The 19772-nt window shown below is 38.0% G+C and overlaps 2 protein-coding genes across 4 annotated transcripts in view; one reads left to right on the top strand and one right to left on the bottom strand.

The window, feature by feature from the left end:
- The window catches only part of LOC131971684 (paired box protein Pax-7-like), an 80160-nt gene that overhangs the window by 14947 nt on the left and 45441 nt on the right, over positions 1 to 19772 (bottom strand). The window lies entirely within an intron of this gene.
- asxl1 (ASXL transcriptional regulator 1) overlaps positions 15740 to 19772 on the top strand; it is a 138765-nt gene continuing 134732 nt past the window's right edge. The window contains exon 1 of the mRNA XM_059333230.1: positions 15740 to 15862. The gene's annotated coding sequence lies outside the window, so the exon portion shown is untranslated. The remainder of the gene's footprint in view (positions 15863 to 19772) is intronic.

Here is a 19772-nt window from a genome sequence, read left to right on the forward strand (position 1 = left end):
AAATTGTTATTTATTAAATAAGAATAAAATAAAGTAGAACAAAATTGTACTTTCCACCTTTTCCTCTGCGTTTATTCTGATGTTTACATTTAAAAATCCTCACCAAGCAGGCAGCAGGAGAGTCACCACAGTGGTGAGTTTATATCTATCCTGAAGAGTGATTCATAGTGATACGTCATCACATAACATACAACTAATAATTAAAAAATAGATAGCTTTACTTTGCACAAGCATAGCTGAAGGAGACTCAAGGTGACTCAAAGGAAGACAGGTAGTGGAATAACAGCAGCATGGTGGATATCCATCTCTCACAGTGTCAGGATGAAGATAAAGAGATGAGAGAAGAACAAGAGGTGTGCTGTGGTTATCTCTACGCCACACATTACCATCTCCTACATTCAGCCTCTTAGAAACACTTTCCCCCCAGCTCACTTATTTATCTATTCAGCTTGGTTTCAAAATACTGAGCTGAAAGATCATTGAGGGATTTTAGGATGCTATAACCAAATCAGTATGTGGAAGGCAAAAGGTATGTGTGCTTCAAACGAATTGCTTATTGGATTATCAAACACTGTCTGAAAGACCCTCCCTTTACGCCTGTCTCATGTCAGAATTGTTGGAAATGTGTCCCACAGTTTTTCAAACAATCTGACAATCACACCCACTTTAGGCTGATTGGTCAGGTGTGTGGAGGCAGGAGAGCAGAAGGGTTTAAAATCCCCTATTCATTCTCCACATATAGGGCTGGGCGATATATCAATATAAAAGATATATCGATATATTTTTAAATGTGATATGGAAATAGATGATTCACTGTTGGTTTGTTTTTTCATGGAATTTGATGACAAAAAATTAATAGAGAAAAACACCAGACCTATCCTTAAATTGTGTTTTGCTGATTATTTCAGCCACAAATGTCTGTAGGTTAGGGCTGGGCAATATATCAATATAAAAGATATATCGATATATTTTTAAATGTGATATGGAATTAGATCATTCACTGTTGGTTTGTTTTTTCATGGAATTTGATGACAAAACATTTATAGAGAAAAACACCAGACCTATCCTTAAATTGTGATTTGCTGATATATATCGTATATCGATATTCAGCCTAAATATATCGGGATATGACTTTTGGTCCATATTGCCCAGCCCTATCCACATACCTGCTTCCATGACTTTTCTACTATGTATAATCAAGACCAACACTTACTTTGCCCCTGTATCTATACCGGCAGCTACTCAGTGGTGCAACAGCAATAGCTGGTAGGAACAGCTGGTTCTTACTCATAGTTTGAGGGTGAAATAATCAACCAATTTCATCTTATTACAGATATATATGCATTGAGGAACAAGAAATTTAAGTGCAGAAGTATGGAGCAGGTCATTTAGAAACAGAGGAGTGAATTCACAGAAGTGGTTGCTAAACATGCACAAATAAGGCAAGAAACAAACCGTGTAATTCTCAAAGCACCCACAAATTGTGAATTGCACCCTTAACTGTGCTGCCAAGCAAATAGTGTCTCCCTTTCTATGCAGCTGAGCCTCATTGCAAAAAAAAAGTTCAATTCACAAACACCAGCATAACTTTTGAATGCATAGACGAACACAGAACATGAACTAATATTCTATGGTCCTGTCTGATCGGCTGGTCTGACTCTGGAGATTTAAATAATCAATGGAGACCTGCTGTTGTGCTTTGTGCCTAAATATCACTGTGTCTCTCTTATCTCTGAAGACACACTTATCTTTGCTGTTAAATGAGCCGAGTCTGATCTATAAAAAAGTCAAGTACACGTCAGACTAGGAGTTATTCAGGGCTTCATGCCTCACAACCCAAACTTTAACCTCTAGCACATTTATACTGTGCGGCTGCAATCCGTTCTTTGTGAATTTACCCCAGAGACTTCATGACATTGATCATCCACCAAAGAGCAGTAACAAGTAGATTGTTTTACACTGTAAACATCCCACTCACTAAACTCACTCTCCTGGTCCCAATCCGTAATAACAGAATCTAAGCTGTGTCTTCCAGTTGTCTATAGGCATTAGGTACTTTTCCCTCTAGTGAGCTGCTATGGGTGTGGTTTGGGAGAGAGGATCCGCCCAACTTCACCAGTTAGCGGCTCAGGTAGCAGCTCAGAATGTACCTGCCTCAGGTAGGTGAGGTGAGACTTGCGTAATTCATTGGCAGACTGGTGCATACTGGACGCTGAGAGTTTAACACCTCCTGCTCTGACTGCAGCTGGGAGAGACTACTATGGGAGGACTGGGCCGCTTGTGAGTGCTTTGGGACGGCGCCTGCTACTCATTAAGAAGAGTAGGAACGAGTCTCCAAAAGTCTCCAATAACACCAGAAAAAGTACCTAGATTTGTCGCTAGTCGCTTTTGAAAAAGAGTCTGAATAGTCGTTGGCAACACTGCTCGCCGCGTCAGCCTGTTGTCACATTGGAACTCTGTTGGTTAGCCGCTACAACAGTACCTGTATGGAAACAGGTAGAGGGGAACTAACTAGTGGGAGGAGCCAAAAAACTCAGCAGCTTTACAACTCAGAAGTACTCAGAAAGTACTCAGAGGAAACACATCTAATGTGGTTGAGTGTAGCTACATGATCACTGAGACCACACTGTAGCACTGTAGAGAAATCAGATTAGACAATAAAGGACCAACCACTTCCTCTACATTTCTAAGCGGTATAACATTGACTTTTAAAGCATACATTGCTACATTCACTACATTAACCTTATAGTGTCAGCTTGTGTTGTGGGCGGATACAACAGCTGGGATTAAGGCTGATGTTGGCATGTTGTTGGTGTCATACAGGATTTATCACTATCTTCCATGGAATCGTGAGTCACAGTAATTGCAAAGCACACTGAGCATGTCAGTGCTGAATGCAAAATATCTGATGCAATCAGAGTTTATTATGTGATCAGCTTTTGCTTTTTTTACTATAAGCAACTGTGTTTTTATGACAGAGGCTTTAATCCTAAAAATCACAACTCCCACATCGGTGATGACAAAAGAAATCAAATTCAATGTCATGTGGAATAAATACATAATTATACAGAGATGCAATAACAAGCAACTGCATTCTAAACTAAAAGACAAATGTCATATCTTAGAGATTTTCTGAGGAAATAAGATAAACCAAGAGACAAATTACCTTGGTGTCAATGATGATAAATACTGCCATAAAATATAGACTGTCATGCCACTGTTTGTGTAATTGCTGGCAATAGCCCGGGGTTTCACATGTCACAATGCATGTATGTATGGATTATATGGTGTAAGTAAAGTACATACAACATCTTACTATTGTATGTTTTAATGTGTATATGTGGAGCTATAATGAATACAAAACCATTTTTTAAACGAGGTCACTATATTTTTTCAGTATGTGTCAATCAACTCCCATTCACATTTTAAATATCTGGACTGCATGGTGCTATGGGGTATTTGTGTTTTTGTTTTCTTTTTTAGCTTATTCACTCTGACATAACAACTGCTGTCCCACTTGATCCGCTCCAAAAGTTTAGAAATGTATGATTTTGTGTTTTGGATGTTATTATCATACTGGTGATGATGTTCATGTTCAACCCTCCCACCTGGACTCTTCCTCAGCTCTCTGCACCACTCTTCCCAATCACCAGTCAGACAGGCCAACACCAGGGGCCTCATGTATCAAACAGTGCGTAGCTTTCATACTGAAAGATGGCGTACTCCCAAAACTAGGAAAGTACGTACGCAAACTCACCTCCACATGTATCAAACTGTTCTTACGCCAGGTTCAGCGCACCTTTCCTTGATACATCCCAACCAGCGTGGAACTGAGCGCACATGCACGAGCCACCAGCCACGCCCCGGCTCCTCCCCAAAATGAATACGCAAATGACATGCAAATGACTATAAATCGCCGGCATGCCCGTTGATTATCGACAAAACAACGACAAATCAACTTACTGCCACTGCGCGCGAGGTGGACGTGGTGATCTCCGGTGTGGAGGCAGGAAAAATTTGCTTTTTAGTGCCTCAGGTGTGGGATCAGCAACAAGGTGTCACTGTGGCTGTTAACGCAGCCGGATCAGAGAGCTGCACCATGACAGAAGGGTCCCTCCACACACGCTCCTTCTAAACGCCACCGTTATTGAACGAGGTCAGAGCCGTTAGAGCTGCCAGTGCGTAATGTGTGCCAATATCATTTTTAAGCATCAGTTTATAAGCCACACTTAACTTGTTGTCCCAATTAAACATCACATATGGGATCAAATATGCACCACACCTGACTTATTCTGAAAGGATTTCCCACACACGTTTTTTCTCCGGAGAGAGGGATCTGTGCGTTATGGATCGCTGTTCACCTGCAGCGTTAACATCTCCATGTTAAACCAAAGGAGAAACGGTCGGCGATCGGGACTTTGACACAGTAATAAAGACAGGTTAACTGTGAAAAATGTGTGCGCTCCATAATCAGAATCACAAGTACTTTATTGGATATTCGGTATATATAAAAATAGTGGAAATAGCAGAATATATAGACTTAAGAAAATATACAATCTTAACATCAAAACATATGGACTTCAACATACTATCATTGCACAAGTAAGCAGCACTACGCAGGTGAAGTCTAAAATATGAAAATAGATGGAAAATAAAACATCTATACCCTCATATTTAGAACGGGTTATTGATGGTGGAAAACGGCATTTTCCTTCCATTTTCCGAGAGCTATGAACTATAAAAAAATGTCAGTTGTGTGTAGTATGAGTTTAGACATGAAAGACGTTTTAAATAGAGCATAAAAGACAGTAGTTTCTGCCAAACAAAAGTTTGCGGTGCCACCGCACATTCTCACGGAAAGTTCACTTTTCATACATGTGGCGTGTGCGGAAAAAACAGCGTACGCAATGTTTTTTTGCGTACGCAGCGTTGATACATGAGGCCCCAGGTATGAACAGCCTCATTAGCAGCCTTGCTATGTTGGGCTATAGGCTACACTACGTTGTACCTCCTCTACTTCATCCATGTTGTTCAAAATATCCGCCATTCACCTCTGTTTGTTTGCTTTCGACACTGAAATCAACCTGCGTCCAACACGCTTCCAACCCACCTCAGTCCAAACATGGTTAATGCTTTAACGCAAAGTCAACTGGTGTGAAAGGGTTATAATGCTGACATTAGAGCCTGGGTGTGTTCATGAACTTAAAGTTCTCATGAAACACTGAATTCCAATATTATTTACGGATGTAAAAGCATATCATCCAAGTAAATTGAGGTTGAGATTCTGTCAACTACATCATCATCATCATCATCATCATCAATCTTTATTTCAGACTCAGAAGGAGGCAAAAAAGGGAGAAAAGAAAAAGAACGAGAGCAAGAAAACAAACTACATACACATACCCTGTGCATATTCAAATTACAACAACTCACCAGCTGTTATACAGTTGTACAGATGATATACAGCTCGTCCTCTGACTTGTTAAAGCCTTTATGAATCTTTTTCTGACTCATCCAAGCGACACGTGAAGTGGAATATCATTTCAAGATCTACCTTATGGAGCTTTTGACCATCAATAACTGTCAAACATAACTTTTACAACAAGTTGTGAAGGTACTCAGAACAATGTAAAGTTGGACCTTGCAAACTGGAAACATAGCCGAATTCCATTTGTAAAATATTGGATAAGGCTGTTATTTACCCTGGCTACACACTGCAACAAAAGAAAAGTTGGGTGAACTCAAAATTTCAAGGCAACAAACTTCGATAAAATTTAAAGTTCGACAATTAAACTAAACTAACTAACTAAATATTTTTTGTTTTTGAGTTTGCTCAACTCTGAATTCAGATTTTTGAACTTATAATTTTACATTGTAAAAACTTTTAATCCTTACTTCTGCTAACTTCTGCAATGTGCTGAATTGGCACGATTGTAACGCCGCTATGAAATGTCAGCTAATGTTGCGACCACAATTTTGAGTTAGCATTGATACGCTAATGGCTACTCTTGTAGCTGTAACAAGCAGTGCCGCTAGCATCAGTTAGCCGCTAGCATCAGTTAGCCGCTAGGTTTCGCTAATGACCGAATTTCACCGCTTTCCCAGATTTCACAACAAAGAAATAAGAGTTAGCAGAACTATTGTCCCTTGTTGTGAACCCAACTTAAAGTTATAAGTTACAACAACTCACAAACTTGTTTTTGAGCAGACAACTGGCTTCCTTTGTTCTGCTAACTTACATTATTGCCCTAAATGTCAGTAATTTATATTTCCAAGTTTTACCAACTTAAATCACTGTTTTAGGCCAAAAAATACAAGTTGGCTTTTTTGCAGTGCACAGGTTAAGGCCTTTTGAGACTTTAGATATTAGTAAGACATCTTCCTGTATTCTGAACTGTTTAGTTTCAATATGCTCTTAGAACAAATTAAAACAGTAAAGTAGTCTTAATCAGATATCTGTACTCCATCTATGTTTACTCTCTGTCTTGATATGTCAGTGTGTTGTAAATTTCCAAAGACCTAATTCCATCAGCTCACATTCATCTGCTGCCCGTACTTTAAATTCATAACTATACTGTTTTTACCGGTTGTTTTTCACAACAGTTAGTATTATAGATTGTTGTTCTTAGTTTGTTTAAGCTGCTGTCAATATAATCAACAATTCCTGCACAGATGTTTCTCTGTGAGATGTATGAACGAGTGACGGATATGATCTTTAGACATGTATCCTGTTTAATTATATCTATCTGACAACTAATGAATTAAAAAGATATCTATAGTAAATAAATGTGCACCTTAAAACAAGATACGGAAAGATTCACACAGAATTAATCAATTTCTAATTCAATGAAATAAAGTTGATCCCACAGAGCATTAACAGGATCTCTGATTGGTCAATACTTGGCCAATCAGAGCTCCTGCTCCTCCTGGCTGGACTTCAATCAACTTCAGCAGCTTACACAGCTTTAAATTAAAGAAAGCTGTCTTTAACATCGAAACAGTCAGATTTATATGTTAGGAAACCAACTGTGATGTGGCAGACACAAAGAATAAGAAGGAAAAGAAAGAAAGATAATAAGAAATCTTGTAAAATGCATAATTTAAACACAAATTAAATCTAAAAAGTGGTCAATTTCTCTCACTGTAATCAAATATTATTAGAGTTTATAATTATTTCAGTTGCATCCTCTCATGTCTTGTACTGATGGAGTAATTACCATTGCCATGCATGGCAATGGTAATTACTGGTAATTAATTAGTGAAAAACACTGACATGACCAACATGTTGGTCATGTCAGTGTTTTTCGCTGGGATTTTATTAGGCCTCTATTTGAATATTACAGTCAAATTTATTAACATAAACCTTAACCTCTCTCTGGAAATATTGTTTTTTTGTGTTGTTGTTGTTGTTGTTTTTTGACTGAAAATGTTTTACTGTATTTCATATGGAAACAGCTCTACCCTACAAAGTAGCTGTATTTACAGTTTGCTGTAAAAGATTCTAATAGTAAAGCAGAAACAGAGTGCAGTAACTATAATGTATTTGTATTCTTTCAGCTTTTATATTTTTGTTATTTTGTTCAGTGAATGAACATTTTTAAATTTATTTTGTTAACAATATTTTTAAAAGTGTTTAACAACTCTATTCAAAGATATAATTCTATCTCACTTTTTTTACTTAATTACTATCTGGATAATAACGTCCCTTTCAAATAAAATTTTAATCTATATCATTTTTATGTTTAAATTAGTATATATATCCAAGGCAGACTGTAGTAAGTGCAATTACTGCTTGGTTTTGAGTTGGATTTTGTGGTTTTTATATAATTATTTATCTGAAATAAAGTAAAATTGAAATCTTAAACTTTGTCACAAGATAAAACAGACATCAAGGAGTTCATTTTTAGTTGTAACTCAATTTTGACCAAAATTGTAGTTCCTGCAGTTAGGGCAGAGGTAAATGCTGCCTCCCTCTCACCAAAACCAGACACTGTATTCCCTCTGCATCACCTTCACCACATCTCCAATCTAACTGATTACCGAGAATCATTTCAGGACAACAGTCTGGGCCTGTTCAGGGATGTCAGGTCAAACAGCAGCTGACAGGGTTAATATCTGCTCCTCCTCACCATAATAACATGGAAATAAATGGAGGGATGGCTCTCAGCTGGAGGCCAACAGAGACAGCTGGGTCCTGAACGCATCACAGAGACACCGTAACATGCCTACAGACAGACAGACAGACAGACAGACAGACAGACAGACAGACAGACAGACAGACACACAGACAGACGGACAGACAGACACACACACACACACACACACACACACAGACAGACACACAGACAGACGGACAGACAGACACACAGACAGACAGACAGACACACATACACACAGACAGACAGACAGACAGGCAGGCAGGCAGACAGACAGACAGACAGGCAGAATATATGTACAGCTGTGTAGGGAACACTTGCTTTGCAATATCTCTACCTCACAGCAAAATAATAACCGACAATAAACAAAGTATAAAATAGTTAATGTGATCCTCCATCAGCAGGAAACAGAGCCATGCATGCTGCCTGCATGGTTGAGTTTGCTGCAGGACTTGTAGACTAAGACTACTCAAAGGGTAAAACTGAGAAAAGGGTTGTTTTTTTTTAACGTTTTTTAACGTTTTTTAACGTTAACCAAATGGGTTATAGGTAGGTAAGTGATATGACACTTATTTCTACATGTATTGATGATGTCATTTTTATGCTAAAAAATCATGACGATTTATTTGACCTTTGTCCCCAAAAATGTAGTTACTGCACTCTGGTTTTGCTGTAAAAGGTTCTAATAGTAATGTTGTTGTCTTCTTTCAGCTTTTATATCTTGTTTTCAGTGAATAAACATTCTCAAATTGATTTTGTTATTAATGTGTTTTAAAACACCTCTTTTTTAAAGATTTGTGTATTTTAGACTTAATATTATAATGTAATGCTGTATTTTAGTCTTAATATAATTTTATTTTACTTTTTTTATCACAGTCAAAGTGAAGTTACTGCGGTCTGCTTTGGTTTTGAGTTGGATTTTGTAGTTACTGCAATTTTTATATCATCATTTCTCTGAAATAAAGCAAAATTGAAGTCTATAACTTTGTCACAAGATAAAACAGACATCAAGGAGTTGCAGTTACAACACATCACAGGATATTTGAGTGATTTTTTTGTGTGTTTATTCGTCCAAAAGAATGATTTGTAATAATTTCGGTCTATGACAATCTTATTTGCTGTAGAGGAGAATTCTGGATGGTTTGGTGTCTTTTACTCTGCTGCATATAATCAGCAAAATTTAAACACACATACCTACCTCTCCAGGTCAGAGCTGCACAGTCTGTTGAGCACTTTAAAACATTATTAAAAACCTATTTATTCTCCTTGGCGTTCAGTCCCAGCTAGGCAAGAATCCTTGGCTTTCTTTTACTTTTTTACCCTTTTATTTCTCTTTTCTATCTCTAACTCAGTTTTTATTTTTATTTTATTGTTTTACTGTTTTTAGTATTTTATTGTTTTCATTGTTTTTTATTAATAACTATTTGTGTATGATTTTATTCTATTTCTACAGCTGTACAGCACTTTGGTCAACTGAGGTTGTTTTTAAATGTGCTCTATGAATAAACTTTGACTTGACTTGACTTGACTTGACGCATGACCTTTGGTCAAGTGCCACCCTGTTAAGTCAGGTAACATTTTTCCATCATACATTTACTTTGATTGTTATTGTGAGAATTCTATATCTAGTATTCCTTTTATCTGAGTTTAGAGGTTACAGTTAGGTGCAGAATATGGTCCTGTTGTTTTATTCTCACTCTGAAACTGTATGCTAGATCTTTAGCCTTTAACACTCTCTGAAGACCTTTAACTTATTCCTGTCTGAATCTGTGTCCCCAGCTGTTTGTTTCTCTTCCAGGTAAATGCAATCAATGGTGTTCACTGCATCAGAAAAGTATCAGAAAGTAAAACAGACCCTCAGGCCAATCACAGACAAGTATTCACTGTGGTCATGGTATGAGTGTTTGTAAAAACTGATCCTATAAATAAAGTCTCATGTTATAGTATGTTGCAGCCAGTTAACGCCTACATTTCACAACCACAGGAAACCAGAGGAAGTACAGGGGCTTAACACCTTTCTACCCACTCAGTCAGTCACACAGCACCCTGTTTAGTTCCCACTGAGGGAAGAGGAGAGCACAACACTCAGTGGTAAATAAAGAAAAAATAGATCCTACAAACATTCCATCAGTGGGTATGATTTAAATTCCTCTGCTTTTCTGGCAGCTTTCTTGAGTAGGTCTTGTATTTTATTTATTTATTTTCTATAAAGCTCCTTGCTTTGCTTTTTGCCAAACTGAAGCGGCATCTGTTTTTCAGGCGATTTCTAATTAACATCTCCCCCCCTGCCCCCACTTTATTCCTCATTATGGGAATGATGTAAATATATGTGCTCATCCTTTTTGATTTGTTGACATGGGAGCGTGCCAGTTGACAGCGTGCCCAGTCAAAGGGCTTAGTATTGCAAATTTTAATAGCAGCTGAGACTAATATTAGGCACCATACTCATTGACATTCAGGTGCAGCAGCCATGTCAACACACTTTGAACTGAGGCTGCAGGAGGATGGGCACAGCAACGGGGATGCTTATATCTGTATCTCTTATACGAGGAGGGGCCTCTGCAAAGGCTTCTTGAATATAATTTAACACATTTCCTCATTGATTTTTTTTTTTAGAAATAGATTGTTGTTAATGTTAATGGCAGTGTATGTGATAGTGTTGAAGTGTGTGTGTGTGTGTGTGTGAGAGAGAGCGAGAGAGAGAAGCCCCCCCCCAACACACACACACACACACACACACACACACACACACACACACACACACATCCCCCCACCCCTCCTCCTTATCTCAGGCCGACAGTTGTCAGGAATCACGGGCAGAGGCCTGAGTTAGCGAGGCAGGCAGGCAGGCCTGGGGATATGGATCAAAGAGACAGAGCTGGAGAACCAAAGCAGCTCTGATCCCCCAACACTGAAACCCACTCTCATCTATCCTTACTCGCCCGCTCTCTCTGTCTCTCCCTCTCTCCCTCTCTCTCTCTCTCTCTCTCTCTCACCCCAACATCAAATAGCGAGCCAGAGAACTCCACCATTCCAAAGCAGGCTAAATCTTCCTCTCACAACAAACCGGAGAGGAAATGAGAACGCGAGAAGAGCAATGTGTTCTTCTTTACTCGTGTGATGTGTTGATGTGTTGGGGTCACTGTGGGAAGTAATAGTTTCATCTTCAGTGGCAAGTCACTAAGTTGTCTGACCTGACAAAAACGGATTAGTGGTCCAGCATCACTGACTGTCTGACTGAAGAAAAAAACTCCTCACCACTTAGAGGGCTCTAAAGCAAAATAGATTTATGGGAATTTGTCAAAAAGTATGGTTGAAAAAAAAAAAGGTTTATTTTTGCAGGCTTTCTTAGGGGGGAGGGGGGTTGTAACAACTGTGATGGTGAAGCTGAAAACGGTTTCTATTTACACATGCAGTGCCATCACAGGGATGGAATATCATACTGTCATTTTGTCTTTCTGTCAATAAGACTTGGAATTGGCTGCACACTCCATCTCCACATGAAAGTCAGCCTCTAATTCTTTCCCATTCAATTTGAGAGGAGGAGGCACAGAAATGGCTTGTGTGAATTACATTCCAAATGCAATATAGCTGTTTCAAATTGAATTATTGCCTGTCAGACGTACAGCATATGGTCTTCCTGCAATTTTGAAGTGGGATCTTAGGAAATTCATCCTACATTGTTATCTCATGTAAATGCCTTGCAGCATGATGAAAGGGTCAACGGCAGTGAACCCATAATGGAAAAGCTTCAGCTGAGACTCGGAGCCATTCAGAAGAGACTGAGAGGACAATAAACACAAAATGCAGCAGCATTCACTGCAGATGCATTTCATGTCAGGAATGAATACTATTTCAATCAATTTACTGGAGCTGTTTTGATTTAAATTTGATGGGATTCTTTCCACAGTCAACTCGTACGCTGGTGCTCTGTCCTAACACACAGTATGACAATAGACTTGCCTTAAGCTCATAAATATAACTAAAAGCTGTACAGGATTTTATTATTTAAAATAAATCACACAGAAATTAAACTAAATCATATGATGAATGATAATGTTAAGATTTTATTTATTCATAGCAGGTAGCTCATGGAATCAGCTTTATTTAGAGTGGCTACATTTTAAGTCAAACCTGATTTTCCTTTTAGATTTCCCTTATTTACTACATTTCTGGAGTAAAGAAATCAATAAAAGTGACTCCAGCCAGTGACTGCCTGAACAGCAGGAAGTGGACAATGATAGTCAAAATAAAAGCTCTTTAATGCAGCAAGTAATGATTATTTTTTTTATTTATTGGCTGACTTATTGATAAATAATTTAGTCTAAAATGGCAGAGAATAGTTAAAAATTTTCACCGCATATCCCTAATGTGTCTGGTTTTATTTGTCGAACAATCCAAAACCTCAAAATATTAAGTTTATTAGCACAGAATATGAAGAAATTAGAAAATATTTCCATTTGAAAAGCTGCAACCAGAGATTGTTTGGGCATTTCAGCATGAAAAATCACTGAAACCAATTGTAACTGATTACTTTAAATAACATATTGATAATATAGTATAACACCAGTAGTTAGGTGGAATTTAATACATAGCTGAGGTACTGCACCTGATTGTAGCAGTGTTCCTGTTATTTTGTCCACACCAACTAAATGTATTGCCTAAATCTTGACCACATGGTTATGCGCCTGATATGTGGAAATAGTCCGACATATTTGACGAAGTACCTTAATATTAACACGTATGAATGCAGTGAGATTATATTTTCAAGATGAAACTTCAGGGTTATAAGATACAAATCAAGATGAGAAATCTGAAATGAATTAAAAAAATAAATATTTCTGCTTGACATAGTTATATTTTCAGATAGCAGAGGAATAAAACCAAGTCTGTCTGTAGACAATCAGACAGACAGGTTCCCTGATTCCAAAAAAGCTGGGTATCTGATGTAAATAATAATATCATAGTGTATTTTTATTTTTTACAAAAAACATGTTGATTAGTTAAAGATACCATCTATATTTTATATTCCATTAAATATGGTTGTTAAAGGTCTTTGCATTATGTGTATTTTATGTTTTTCACAGTGTCCCAACTTTTCTGGAGCAGAGGTTGGCCTCCTCAGAACGCTCTATATCCAGCCGCCACTGACTTACTGTAAGCTTTAACACTGAGATGGCTGAGATGGCACACACATGGCTAGGGCTGTGTGTGCCATCTCATATATAACTAGACTGCTATGAGCTTGTTCCACTGCATCATGTAAGCTACTGATGATGCTTGAACAGAAAGACAACATGTCTTTAACGCCTGCACCATTTCATTTCATTTCACTTGAGATACTCAGCCTGACACTGTGGCATGTTGGCGGTTTCATGTTTCTTTTTTTTTTTTTTGCCCTAACTTGCTGAATCTAACTTATCTAACAAAGTCATCACATTTTTCTGCTGCTACTGGCTCCGGCACAAAATCCTGATTCTGATTAGTGTGTATTTGTATATAAAATAGGTTAATTTATGTCTTTGTTTGAGACTGTAATATGTCCTATTATATGTAGGAGTTTGTTATATCACTTGGCATTGCTGGAGCCATAGAATCAGTATCAATACGATACTGTGTTCGACAAGACGATTTTTATTCAGTTTAAGTCTACCAATGGTGAAATACTATGATATGAGTCAGTTGTCTATTCTGCCATAGAGAACAATCCCTCCTGAGCACACACAGACTCATTTGGAACGGTTATTGTTGGAGAGAAGAAGACAGGAGAACACAGGGTTTCCCCTCCTCCTCTGTTAGTGTGGACACACAAACACATTGACACAGGATTTCTGCTGCCAACTCTTTGTGAATGAGACAAGCTGTGTTCACATTCAGCAATAAGTGAAGAATTATAGCACTGCAGTCAGACATTATTATTGCATGAAAAAAAACATATTGGCTGGCAAGAACATCAATAATAGATGCTTCTGTAAAGCCCCTGATTATGCTTAATGATTTTTTAAGTCTGAAATGATCTAATATGTCTAATATCTTACGGCAACTACCTTATGGTTAAGGTTGGGGAAAGCTCATGTTTACAGTAAATAAAGAGACACCTTGAGGTTGAGAAACGTCCACTATGTACCAATTGACCGTTTGCAAAAGCTCCGCCCCTTAGTTACTGTTGCCATGCCCGTCAAGCTTCCAGGACAGGCCCAGCGCTGTTTTAGGGAGTGCTTTTGGAGTAATACCTCCGCAACACAACATGCTACAAAGATTGAACTAAAACAAGTTCATAATGGCCTGTTGGGAGGTTATGTTCAACAGGGCTGTACATTCACTTCTTTTGCCTATATAGGCTACATTCTAGAAAACATGTAAAATAAGATGGTAAATCATCCATAGCACAGACTGATGTAGCATGTGCTAGAGGCTACATCTGTATTTTTACTGTACTCTGACTTGTTGTGAAGGACTGAATAAATACGGAACCGGACCGGATGGTTGATAACGTTGATATTACATAGGGGCGTCTGTGGCTCCGTTGGTAGAAAGGAAGGCCAGTGGTTCGATCCCTGACCATGGCAGCCTTCATGTCGAAGTATCCTTGCGCAAGATACTGAACCCCAAATTGCTCCTGATGCTGCATTCATCAGTGTGTGAATGAACTCCCAATGGTGGCAGGTGGCACTGTTTAGGAAAGCCTCTGCCACCAGTATGAACAGAGCTGCCAAGTGTCACGCTTTGAGTGTGACAGTCACGCAATTTAACCCATTCTCACACCACACGCCACACTTGACATTTCTCACGCTTATATTTCCCCATTCAATACTCGGTATTTATTTTTTTCATGATAATAAACTTTCGTCCTCGCGGCTTGCCGTATCTCGAGTAACTCTGATTGACTGACCGAGATAACCAATCCCAGACCAATCCATCAGTCCTTTTTGCCTAAATCTAACCAACCGCGGAAGGCACCACGCAATATAAACCAATCAGAAGCAACGAAAGGCAGGTCTTGGCGTCTCTAACTTTCTTTCACACACAACAGCGCCGACATTTAAAACCCACTCGACGTTGCTTGAAGACAGATGGTAATTAACTACTCAATTTTGTTGACAGTTGATTCACTGTTTCTCCTTGAGTTTCCTAGTTAATATGTACTGTTTTAGGGCTGCTATAAGTCTATCACTGTCCTGTATTTGTTGCAGAGCTGTGTAACATTTATTTGCCTCTTCTCTTGACCAGTTCACACTTGAAAAAGAGACTCTAACGTTAGTCTCAATGTGTGTGTGTGTGTGTGTATGTCAGAGTTACAGACTTGTGAATATCAATTTAGACCCCTGTAAAGCAGTGTTTCTCAAAATTCTAAATTTCAAGGTCTATCCTTAACTCTGACAGTGTACAAATGGAACCAAATTAGCTTTATTGGCATGAATGGTATCAACCTTTGTTGCCAAAAGCAGAACATACATACAGACATGCAATTTAATTACAATACAATTAATACAATACATTAAATATTAATACAAACATATTAAATATTTTACATTAAATATATTTCATATTAAATCTCTCTCCTTCGCACTCTCGCTCTCTCTCTCTTTTGGCAAACATGGCGGAAGGCGGAGCAGACACGCCCATAGACAAATAGACGCAGCATCAGCTGCTGTGACGCGAGAAATTCGGCCGCCGTCTTGGAGTGGTGATCCGCTCCACTCAGTGTAATTAGTTTGACAGGAGCATATAACTGTCAGCACATTTAATTAATCTTACCTCACTGAATACTACTGATTTTCACGCGTTTTTTTGTCATACGTGTAGCTATGATAAAGGACACGTGTTTTGGCATGTTTTATTATTCATAGTTGGCTTAACAGTAATTGAATATTCTTATATGCTATAAGTGACCAGACGTCCGAGATAAAAAAAAAAGACACAAAATTACTAAAAAAGACACAAAATGACCAAAAAAAGACACAACATAACTAAAAAGGACACAAAATGACAAAAAAACCCTAAACTACTTAAAAGAAGACACAAAAAAAAGACATAAAATAACGGAAAAAAATCACACAAAATGACAGAAAAAAACCTAAATTACTTAAAAAAGACAGAAAATGACAGAAAAAAGACACATTACTAAAAAAAGACACAACATTACTAAAAAAGACACAAAATAACTAAAAAGACACAAAATGACAGAAAAAAAGACACAAAATAACTAAAAAAACCACACAAAATGACAGAAAAAAACCTGAATTACTTTTAAAAAAGACACAAAATGACCTAAAAAAGACACAAAAAAAAACAAAAAAAGACACAAAATAACTAAAAAGGACACAAAATGACAAAAAACTAAATTACTTAAAAAAGACACAAAATGACAAAAAAGACACAAAATGACAGAAAAAAGACACAAAATAACTAAAAAGGACACAAAATGACCAAAAAAAGTGCCATGGAAAAGAGAGAAAGATGGCCTATATTTTGCATTTTGTTGTCCAAGTAGCTGTTACTTTGTTCAGTGACAATAAAGTTCAATCTAATCAATTCTAATGACTGTTGATTGAGGGTGTGTGGTGGCAGCGGGGCTCAATGGGTGCTCAGCAGCCCTAAAGCTCTGACCCTCGACTCGCCCCTGGCCGCTGGCATGTAGGTGAGGACATCAGTCTTAAGGAATAAATCGACGTTAAAAGGCCAAAGGCATCATGGTGCTAGAGTCTCACTCTTGTCATTTTCTGAAACTTGGCAGCCCTGAGTATGAATGTGTGTGTGAACAGGTAAATGAGTGCAGTCTGTAGTGTAAAGCGCTTTGAATAAAAGCGCTATGTAAGTGCAGTCCATTTACCATTTATTTGGATAACCCAGAAACATCCAATTTCCCCAGAAAAAATCAGCAGTGAATGAAAACAATAGCGCACGGCTAATTCACTGGCATTAGCGTCCTTTTTCGGACTCTGGTAAACCCGAGGCTAAAGTACATGGTTAAAACTATCTACTGTCTGAAAGATAAGAAGTTAGACTCTAGTTTCACACCACTTAGTTAATTGGAAACATGTCATAACATAACACAGCCAGCTGATGTGGATTTTCAATAACGTTACCTATTAGCACTGTACAGCCCTGTATTATTTAAAGCTCCTAGCAACATTGCTAGCTATCTTAGCGTATTCATTTTACACACGGTGTCATTTACATAAGCTTGTTGAAGTAGTTCTGCACTAGTAGTGGTAAGAATACTAGTTGACAGTAACCTTAGCTGTTAAATTTGGTTTGAGGTATCTCATCTAACAGCTAGACAATCGTTATTTAGCTCATGTTAGCTAGCTAGCAGCTTAACTTGGAGCAGACATATGTGTGTCTGTTGTTCTCCGAGATATTAAGTTGGTAGTGGGCTCTCCAACACTGTTAAATCCACAGCCAGCAACGCCCCCCTTGTTTTTTGAGTTTTGGAAAAGGGGAAAACGACTCCTCCTGCTAAACTCTTAGGGTATCTGGTCTCAGATTTACAAATCCCGTTTTCACACCGTTTCACCTTGTTGCTCAGTGCTCAAAGCTTGAAGGACCTTCTTCTCTTAGTAACAGTTGCTAAGGCTATGATTGGACAAGGAGCGTTGGGGGGTGTAAAAATTAAATTCCATGTTCACAAACTATGCAGCAAAACTAATCAAATGCACGACAGAATTTCAGCATCTATTAAGTGCTTTAGAGGAGATTTCAAGATATTGAGATATATATTGTGATTCACAATATAGCCAAAAAATATTGCAGTATAATTTATAGGCCATATCACCCAGCCGTAGAACTAATCTGGAGGCAATGCAGAGATCAGGTGACCAAAATTGATTGTTCTGGCACTTTTAAACCAAGCACTTTACAACTCATTCACACACACACACACACACACACACACTAATAGCAACAAGATCTCAAACCTAACAGAATATACCATTTGTCAATAACACCCATAGCGTTTGTCAAAATTAGCGTTTAAAAAAATTTAGCACACACGTCATTATACATACACGTGCAACTTGCGGTTGTAAAAAAAAGTCTGCAGTTTCTGTGATTTTAGGCTACAAAAACAACTGACCTAGGTTTAGGGCAAAAACCTCCTGGCAGAGCTAATAAAAGGCTGTTTAAACAGTCAATAAGTAGTTACGAGTGTGACATGAGCCATGGAAGTTACGTAAAACACGGAAGTCATGTGAAAAAAACGGAAGTTGCGTAAACATACATGGGACACATACCCCATTCTCCTGGCGGAATGAACATCTTTGAAAGTTCAAGCTAGAATCCATCTGGTGTCCATCGAGTAGAACAATGTAGTCAATGTACTTAATAAAATTAATTAGAAAAATGTTTTTGTACTGATTCACCCACTATTAATAATACAATTATTTTCATCACATAGACGGTAAATTAACTGAAGAGAGCATCAAAGTGCACGAACAGAAATTTAGCACAGGACTTTTAGATGGAGATGCCCTAATATTTTGTCAGTCCCATGGAAAATAGAATTTCATGAAATTTACAATATGTAAACTAATGCAATTTCAGTACCACTCCACACATAACCACTGCTGCTGTTATCAAGTTTAGATACCCAAGACCAACTCAGCTTATTATCAAAATCAAAGCAAATATTTGGAGACAGAAACAACCACACTCCAAGGTGTTCAGGCATATACCTTCTCTGAACCCCAACAGAGACTGTCCTGAGTCCTCATTGCTCAGATTGTTTGTGTATGAACTTAACTATAATGTTTAATAGTGTTGTGGACTACATGAGTTTTTCCATAGGCAACTTTACCAATCACATAAATAATCGGGTGCAGGCGTGGGTTGCAGCAGGTATATAATGCCTTCATGATTAACCCATTTAAGCTGGGAAAGCATTACTGCATTTCTACCATTAAAACCCGGGGCGCTCTTGCGTTATTCTACCATTAAAGCCGGGAAAGCGGATACGTCGTTTCGTAGTTTTTTCCACCTTTTTTCGGTCTCTTGGACAATGAAATGCATCAGAATACATGAGTGTCTCAATGCATCATGGGACTTTTCGAGAACTGAAATCATGGTGGAGGACGACTATAGCGGAGGGAGCTCAGATATAAAAGGTATAAGCTCTCAAATACTTTTTTAATTTAATTTCTGCAGCATTTCTGCATTTCTGCAGCCTCTGTAGCAGATTCTGCTAAAAAAATCGATTTCCAGAAAAACTTCAGGTTTTAGGGGGTTATTTTAAAATTGCCCAGAGGTTTTACAGGCATTTTTTCCAGGCGTTGTAGGTCTAAATGGGTTAATTCATTTAGACTGATTCATAGTATACAGTAAATAAACATATTTTTTCATATGCATATTGAACGATTCAATGTGAATCCATTGTTGTATTAAAACGTTTAAAAAAAATTAACTTTCACTTAAATTTCACAATTAAGACACCTGTAAATCATATCATTTTCATGTCAATCCGAGTTTAACATAAACAAGGATCAATCCAAATTGGGAGGGGCAGGTTGTCCCCCTCATTATTGAAAGACTCCAGACTGGCTCGCGCTTTGGCAGCACAAGAACAATCCATAAAGCAAGTACTGACATCAGAAATGAAAAAGTCTAAGACCACCGGCC

This window comes from Centropristis striata, chromosome 5, assembly GCF_030273125.1.
Source record: "Centropristis striata isolate RG_2023a ecotype Rhode Island chromosome 5, C.striata_1.0, whole genome shotgun sequence".
NCBI classification, from domain to species: Eukaryota; Metazoa; Chordata; class Actinopteri; order Perciformes; family Serranidae; genus Centropristis; species Centropristis striata.